This window comes from Pseudonaja textilis, chromosome 5 (genome assembly GCF_049901715.1).
Source record: "Pseudonaja textilis isolate UNSWEBS1 chromosome 5, rPseTex1.2, whole genome shotgun sequence".
In the NCBI taxonomy this organism is placed as follows: Eukaryota; Metazoa; Chordata; class Lepidosauria; order Squamata; family Elapidae; genus Pseudonaja; species Pseudonaja textilis.
In genome coordinates, this window is record NC_141994.1 from 18141936 (window position 1) to 18150800 (window position 8865).

At 41.7% G+C, this 8865-nt stretch overlaps 1 pseudogene; it reads right to left on the bottom strand.

The window, feature by feature from the left end:
- Positions 1-7765: 7765 nt before the first annotated feature.
- On the bottom strand, positions 7766-7931 carry LOC113439661 (mitochondrial import receptor subunit TOM5 homolog pseudogene; annotated as a pseudogene).
- Between the last annotated feature and the right edge of the window lie 934 nt (positions 7932-8865).

The window sequence follows — 8865 nt, forward strand, 5'->3', positions numbered from 1 at the left end:
GTGGCATATACTGGAAGATAAAACAGGGCATAAATTCAGGGGTGGGATTCTACTGATTCTGTCCACCTCTGTAGTTCTGAAGAGCAGCAGACAGAGAGCATACATAGAACCGGTTTTATGTCTGCTGCTGTTTTGGCCCACCTGCCCACCCGGGCTCTTACCTGACCTTTATTTTCTGCTTTGTCAAACGCAGCTGCTTTGCGCGACACAGCTACAGTTGAAAAAGCAGGGAAAAGGGGCTTTTTCAACTGCTGCGCACTTGCACGCAGCGCTGCTGAGCTGTCTGGGCAGCTCAGCAGGTCGTAAATTGCACTCGCGCGACTCACGCGACTTGCATGCACGTAGCATGCGTGCGCAACGCAGAGCAACAGAACCGATAGTTATACCGGTCAGTTCCCATCCTTGCATCAACTCAGCTTCTTCCATTACTCCCAATCAGTGCTAAAGAATGTAAAATAGGATGGGGTATCTTTTTCAGGGAGTGTTGCCACAGAGACCCAAAATCTTAGGATACAAATGTTAGAGGTTTACATGTATTAAAACCATCCATTCAAATACATTTATTCCTCTGTTTTCCAAGACTTCTGCACCTTCCAGACTGAAACTGGCACTTCATAACTCAGATGAGAAGAATTCAGTTGACTTAATATAAACAATCAAAGTTGACAAAAAAATTTATCTCGGCTATGCTTTTTCCTCCTCCTGCTGAGACCATCTTGGCCGAAATAGCCTGAGCCCTGAAAGTTGGTTTCTCTGCTGTGAGTTCTTCTGGTAGTAAATGGCCATTTTAAATTTTAAATCCCAGCTGCTTTGAGTGGGATCTGTGGGTTTTTTTATTGTGGTTTTAGTATACATCCTGATTTTATATATCATTGGCCACTGCCATTTTATTTTTTCTGCCCATTTTATTATGTAACTTGACTGATTATTTGGCTTCTAATATATTTGTAATGGCCAACATAGTTATTATTTTAAACTAGAAAAAGCAGGGTCCATTTTAAAAATAAATATAATTGCATGCAGACGGATCAATATGTCCCAAAAGTGCTTTTTCAAGAGGCAACTGCACTTTCTTGTTTTTCTTTGAAGATGTTTCACTTCTCATCCAAGAAGCTTCTTCAGCTCTGACTGGATGGTAGGGAATAGAAGGATTTGAAGACAGCTGGTCATTTGCATTCTTTTAGAGAGTGGCTGAGGACACTTCAGGGGTGGGATTCAAAAATTTTAACAACTGGTTCTGTGGGCGTGGCTTAGGTGGTGGGTGTGGCTTGGTGGTCATGTTATTGGCTGGGTGTGGCCAACTCAACATCACTCACATCGAGGCACGCATCTCCTCGCCTGGCCTCTCATGACTGTGGGGATGCTGCAACAGTCGTAAGTGTGAAAAATGGTCATAAGTCACTTTTTTCAGTGCCATTGTAACTTTGAATGGTCACTCCACACAAACAAAGTACCAGCAAAAGAGGGGAAAAAACTCCAGAGAAGTTCCTGAGACAGGAAGCCTAGTCCTGCCAAGAATGTAATAAAGGTTAACGGAGAGGCAGTTTCTGTAAGCAACACCAGAATGTTTCCTTCCTGCCTTCCTTACAGGATTAGGCCAGTAATTTCTTCTAACAACCGGTTCTCCGAACTGCTTAGAATGTTAACAACTGGTTCTAGCGAATAGGTATGAACTGGTAGAATCCCACCCCTGGATCACTTGGAGGTTTATCTGTGTGTTCAGGGTCACCTGAGTAGTGCAAATGGGTGTGGAGTCTTCTTGAGATAACCATGACTGGATGACCGAGAATCTCCATAGATATGGAGAGGAGACCAATATTTAGAGGTTGGAGAATATTGGTCTCCAACTTCTAAATATTGGAGAATGCAGCTAAGGATTGAATTGTTGAGGTTTTGATGTTTTATTATTTGGGGTGTTTTCTTCCAAATGTTTTGTTTCCAGATTAGGGAACTTCCTCAGTTTAGAGGAGAATGGGGTATGCTGGTTGTTAATATAAACAATATATATATATATATTGTTTTATAATATATTTATATCTTGCTTTATTATTTTTACAAATAACTGAAGATGGTGAACATACCCAACACATCTTCCTCCTTTTATTTTGCCCGCAAGATCCACACTAGGAGGTAGGTTGGCGTTAGAGAGAGGAACTGGCCCAAGGTCACTGGCTTTCATGGCTAAGGTGGGATTTGAATTCAGTCTCTGGCTTTCTAGCCTAGTGTCTTAACCACTAGGTCCAACTGTCTGTCCTTGGCAGGAGATATGAGTTATATGTGATAACCTTCCTTTATATTTGGTAGTCTTGGTTAGGGTGGAGTTTCTTACTTGATTGCTGTTGATCTAGCTAGTACTGGTTCCTGTTGATCTGGGTCTTGGGTGACGAGAAAGGGTGAGTTTCCATCAGTTGGCCTCTTTCCTTGATCTCTGGTTGCCGCTTTACTTCAGTGCACTGATGATGTTACCTAGGTTGGTAATATAATGTCTGCAGGAAGAGAAGGAAGCTCAGAGAACTCAATAGATAACTTTTTGTTTTAAAGGTTTCTAGAGTGATATATGAGAGGCACTTTAAGGGGTATTTGTTGTATGTGGGGAGATCAAACATTGGTGATATGTAAAAACAGATGGCCCTTGTCTTCGTGCCTTGGTTATTTCTTCTAACACGCATTGTGTGGGAACCCTGATGACTAGGCCAGATGGCCTGATCCTGCAGGATGACTTTTATCTTTTATTTTCCATAGTTTAGGATATACACCTACTAATTTGTATAGCGTACATCCCATCATCAATGCTTCCAATCCCAGTTCTTCCATGCTCGAGTTTATGGAGCCCAAATTAAAGCTTTCAGAGCATGATTTCTTGCCTGGAATGTTGGCTAGCTGTTGGGAGAAAAAAAACATTTATTTATTTATGTATTTGCTTGCTTACCTACAATGGTATGATGTCCATTTCCAAGTAGCTGTGAGAGCTTACATAAAGCAACTTACAACTTACATCATACTCAGCTTCCCAGTGGCAATAGGTTAATGGCAACATCTGCCAGAGTAGATTGACACTGTTGTGTCCATATATTTTCCTGAACATCTATATCTTCAAGGACAGAGGTCGGCTGCTGGGAGTTCGCAAGGGCTCAGGAGATCCCCTAGCTAAGACTCTGCGGGGCTCAGAGACCCCACAATAACCTCAGAAAGACAAGCAGCAAGGGAAAGCTCTTAATAGGCTTAACAGAACTTCTGGGCGTTCAGCCAAGAGCATTTCACACCTTGTAAAAGTGTTGCAAGCTAGATGAACAATCCACTCAGCACTTGTCAGGGAGAGCCATTGAGAAAATCAGATAACAGCCACTAGCCTCCGAGGGGATTAATTCCCAAATAATAAGAATCACGTCACTCACCAGAAACGCCCCTAAGACTCCAAGATCCTTCTCACAGTCACTGCTATTAAGCCCGGTTTCCCCCAGTCTTTTATTTAAGTATTAAATGCACGAAATAATAAACAACTTTTTGGTATATACCTTTGTTTCAGTAATTAGGGCAAAGAAGCGAGTTGGCCACACCCACCCAATCACATGACCACCCAGCCACGCCCACCCAGCCAGTCATTGGGGCAGAGAGCCCCTTGCTAAAAAATTTGAAGCCCACCCCAGTTCCAGGATATTCAGAAGCCCAACCATATATGGTCTACGTTAATGGCGAATATTTGTAGCTCAGGTGTAGGATGAGGATGGAGGTTTGTTCTCCGAGCTTGTGAGTTGGTTTCCAAATGTTTCCTTAGCAGGCTAAGTAACATCTTCAATGGAATTTAGTGGATGTCAGTGTTGGTTGTTCTTCTGCTCATAAGGGCTTTGTGTGGTCCAGGAAGATGGTACGAAACAGCCACAAAAAGGGTTTGCCATCATGTTTGCCATTACGTTTGCCATAGGCTTGCCATCATGGCTATATAGTGTCCATGTGACACCTTATGGATATATCCAGAAAGATCAGAATAAATGGCGTCAACCTTGAGCCGGTCAGAATCGAACTGCTGAAATGCTGACAGCCGGCAGTCAGCAAAAGTAGCCTGCCGTATTGCATTCTAACTACTGCACCACCATGGCTCATATCCTAGACTGGTAAAGTGGTAAAGTTATTGATTATATCCCGCCTTTATTATTTTAATAAATAATTCAAGATAGTGAACGTACCTATTATTCGTTCCTCCTTCTATTTTCCCAACAACAACCTTGTGAGGTGGTTTGGGCTGAGAGACAGGGGCTGGCCCGAGGTCACCCATCCAGCTGTCATGCTTAATGTGGAACTAGAACTCACAATCTTCTAGCTTCTAGCCTGGTGCCTTAACCATTAGACCAAACTGACCGTGTCTTTCTTGCTGTTATTTTGGCACAATTGTGGCGAGATGACTCTAGAAAATACTCAAAGTCATTAACGGGGAAAAACAGCCTGTGAAAGATAGATAATTGTTCTCATTGGATGATTTTTCTGGCTGTTCCTTCACATCTCGAATTTTAGAACATCTTGTAATGAAAAGCCTTGAGGAATTCAAAAGTTTGCACCTTCATTTTTATGGCAGTACAGTTGGTCCAATACATAAAATAAGGATTTATTGTTTGCAGGTTTTTGTGAAATGTCACAAAGTAGTGTATAGTGTTTCCCTCAGGCAATACGTATATCATGGTAAAACAAAATGAAATATCAATCTCTATCTCTATCTATCTATCTATCTATCTATCTATCTATCTATCTATCTGTCTATCTATCATCATCTATCTATCTACAAATAAATTAATATAAATATATATTAAATATTATTTAATAGAGACAAATTTGGTGTGTTCAGTTTTAGGACACCTAGAAATAATCTGAAGCTGTGCTAGACTTTCTTTAAATAAAACTGAAAATATAATTTGAATCAACAGGATTCCTTTAATTTATAAAATAAAAAGATGAAGTCTCCGAAAATAAAAACCCAGTTTAAGGTAGCATAAATTTATCTAATATAAATTTTAAACAAGCAATGTACATAGTTCAGAATTTAGTTGTTCTATGAAAGGATCCTAAATTGGAGGGTTTTTCTCTCATCTAGCTTTACACTCTATTGTATCTCCTCTGATTATTTAGTCAAACAACATTAGTCAGATTTATGTTCAGATGATCTGGAGAGGGGCAATTAATTGCAAATATTTACAGATTCTCAGCTGTGCTTGATGTTTCTTCTATTTCTCAGCAGGCTCAAGAGGACTGCATGGGAATCGAATTCAAATTAAATTAATGTATTTAAAAACGGAATTCAGAGAGTGGTTGGGAAATTGAATTGCTTTTGCACAATCCAAGCGGCCTTTTGAGACCCAGCATTGTAAGCCTAACTAAGGCCAAGTAGTTTCTTCTTTTTTCCTTGCTGCAGAGCTTTTGAAAACTGAATTGCAAAAAGAATGGAAATACTTAAAAGACATCTTCTCGCAGGCTCTTTCCTAAGCACCCACAGTCCTGCGGCGTTTCTCTTCTCTGATCATCTGATGACATCATCAGCTGTTATTCCCCTCAGCCTCTCCTCCTCCCCTCCATCTTCTATGCCCTGTTTTCCCTTGTCTGTCTTAGATGCAATATCTTCCTGTTGGCTTTGGATCTGATTTCTATTTTTATTGGCCAGAACTGGCAACCTTGAAAATCAGAGGCTATTTCAGGCGAAAGTGCTCCATTTTTTTTCCCAATGTTTTTTCAGAGCCTCCAGCCACACCCCTGACCTTTTCTTCCAGCCATAATAAACCAGCAGAAAGAATGTTTTATTTCTGCTTCTGGTCACAATGTGCCAGTGCTCTGGAAAGGTTGTTCAGGATCATAATAGAATCAAGGGGAGACCAAGCTGGGATGGCTCCAAGAAAGTCGCAAGGAGTCAAAAAGCAAAGCCAACCTCATCTACTCAGTCACATTCTTCATGGTCTCGAAGAGTAGGGTTCCATCAGAAATGAGTTTTGCACAAATGAGTTGCAATGACAGTGAGGTGCTTGTTAAATGCCCACATTTGGCCATCATGGTGTGTGACACAGTCACTGCCCACCATTAACAATGATTATGTCTTGCTGTTGCATCTTCCTCCCTCTGGCACAAAATATTGCTCCCCTCAACCCATCTGAACATCAAGATATTGGAAAATGCTTCCTTCTTTCTGGAGCTTAGAATGGATTATAAAAGGAACAGATCAGACATCCAGCCCTTGCTTATCAATGGAGACCGAGTGGAGCAAGTGGCCAGTTTTAAGTTTCTGGGCGTTACCCTAAAAGAGGACCTGACCTGGAGTGCTCACATTGCAGCCCTGGTCAAAAGGGCCCAGCAGAGATTATACTACCTGAGACTTCTCAGAAAACAAGAACTGAATGAAAAACTGCTGGTAACCTTCTACCGCTGCACCATAGAGAGCATTTTAACATACTTTACCTCTGTATGGTTTGCCAATTGCACAGGGGCAGATAGGAAAGCACTCCAGAGGGTTAATGTCATTGCCCAGAAGATCATTGGTTGCCCTCTCCCCTCTTTGGAAGAGCTTTAGAGTTCCCGCTGCCTTAAGAAAGTTCAAAACATTCTTATTAAAGATCCATCTCATCCTGGGAACCCTTTTTTTTGAAATATTACCACCTGGCAGACGGTACAGGATAATAAAAACAAGGACAAATAGGCTGAAAAACAGCTTCTATCCCAGGGCAGTAGCTCTTTTGAATTCTACTGTATAGTGCAGTGTTGGTGTAGTGTCGGGGAGTTTCCGGTTCAATGAGTGAGGGAATACTTCATGCCAAAAGGAAGGAGGCACCGCTGTTAGCTTAGTTGGAGGATCTGTGCGCGCCAGCCGGGTCAAAGGGTAACTGGCAAGAGGTGATTTTAAAATGCAGGAGGATAAACCAGAGGAGGAGGGTGGGAGGCTGGTGAGGGAAGTGTCACTTTTCTTTCATTCGTATAGACTAGAGCCGTGATGGCGAACCTATGGCACGTGTGCCACAAGTGGTACGCAGAGCCATTTGTGCCTGCACGCGAGCTGCAGGCAAACTTACCTCACTGCACATGCGCGCACCTCACAGCTGATTTTCAGCCGGTTTGAGGCCTTTTTCGGACTCCCAGAGGTTTGAGGAAGGCTTCTGCAGGATTTTCAGACCAAAAGCTAGGCCTGTTTCATCACTTCCTGTTTTTCCGGAAATACCAGAAGTGACAAAATGGGCCTAGTTTTCAGCCTGAAAAGCCTGCAGAAGCCTTCCTCAAGCCTCTGGGAGGCCAAAAAGGCCCCAAACCAGCCGAAAATCAGCTGTGAGGCACATTGCAGGTAAGGGGGTAGCGGGGGTGTGGGGGGGTGGCGATTGTGTGCGCATGCATAGGGGGTAAGCATTGCCTTCTGGGTGCTGGCACGCAAGTGAGAGCATGCAAGTGCGCGCACAATTTTTGGCACAGCAGCCCAAAAAGATTAGCCATCACTGCTATATAGTGACAACAATACCCCCATTAACACTGCAGTTATTACATTCCAATGCATATTTAGCAGCTTTCTGAAATCAGGCCTGATTATAAGCTCTGAATAAGAACATGATTGCACCAACATGAAGGCTAGAAAAAAGCCTGACACATGGAAAAATATTTTACTTTTTCAAGTGCTCTACAATCTTTATATGGAAATGTTGAGGATCCATCTGTTAGCCTAGGGAGTCCCTGGTCTATAGTCCATTCTTAGAAATGCATTCAAAGTCCAGTTTGGTCTTCCATGTATATCTTCCATATAATCCTCAAAGCTCTTACTATCATATGCTGTCCAGTTTCTTTAAAACAAATGGAGTGATGCACAGCACAGCTATGTAAATGTGGAAGTTGTGAATCGAAGAGGGAATGCCCTGGAGCTTTTTGTGCCTCAGGTCCTCCAGGTCCAGCTTGGGCCCCAGACCTTCAAGGTGGAACATGGTCTCAGCTGCCGTCAAGTGCCCAACGCTCACCCACGCTCCTCTCCTGGGCCAAAGAAGCTTCCAAAAAACCAAGGTTGACTCAGCCTTCCATCCTTCCAAGATCGGTAAAATGAGGACCCAGATTGTCGGGGGCAATATGCTGACTCTGTAAACCGCTTAGAGAGGGCTGTAAACTATGTAATATAAATCTAAGCGGTATATAAATCTAAGTGCTATTGTTATTGCTATCTTGAAAACACAGCCACGGCAAAACAAGTTGGGAACAATTGACCTCTGTGTCTTCAGAACATTTCCTTTTTAATCACTATAGGGAATATTGTATGGAAAGCTGAACTATAATGCTACTTGCAATTTTTTTAAAATTACAGCTAATTTGTGATTGCAATTCGCACAGTCTACTTTGGAATCTCTAAATACTGACCCCAGTAAAGTTATTGTTTACCAATATTATTAAAATAGTAATATTTTATTATTTCCAGATCTTAGGGAACTAATATATTCTGAGTTCTTCTCTTGTTTTAAAGTGAAAATTTTAAGGACTATGGTACTCATTGTCAGAAGTTGACTTTACAGCATTGAAAGGAATAGTTGAAAAGGTGACCAAGTTATTTGCACAGCTTTTAAAGGCACCATGATGTGATTACAAATTTGCCAAGAACCCAGCCATCAGTCAGACGTGTTTATGGCCATCAAACATTTGAGTTGGACTTTTGAATTGTGGAGAAGTCAGCCAGAGTGTCTAAAAACCTGGATCCTTTGAGCAGCAGCCAAACCTTGGTTTGAAAAATTACACACGATACACACAAAAATCAGATCCTCGGTCCAAAAAAACAAAACAAAACAAAACAAAAAACAACAAAAAATAGAATGCTTTCCATTTTACTTTGAAAAGTATAAAAAATATCAACTTTTAAGAACATGGCATTCAAAT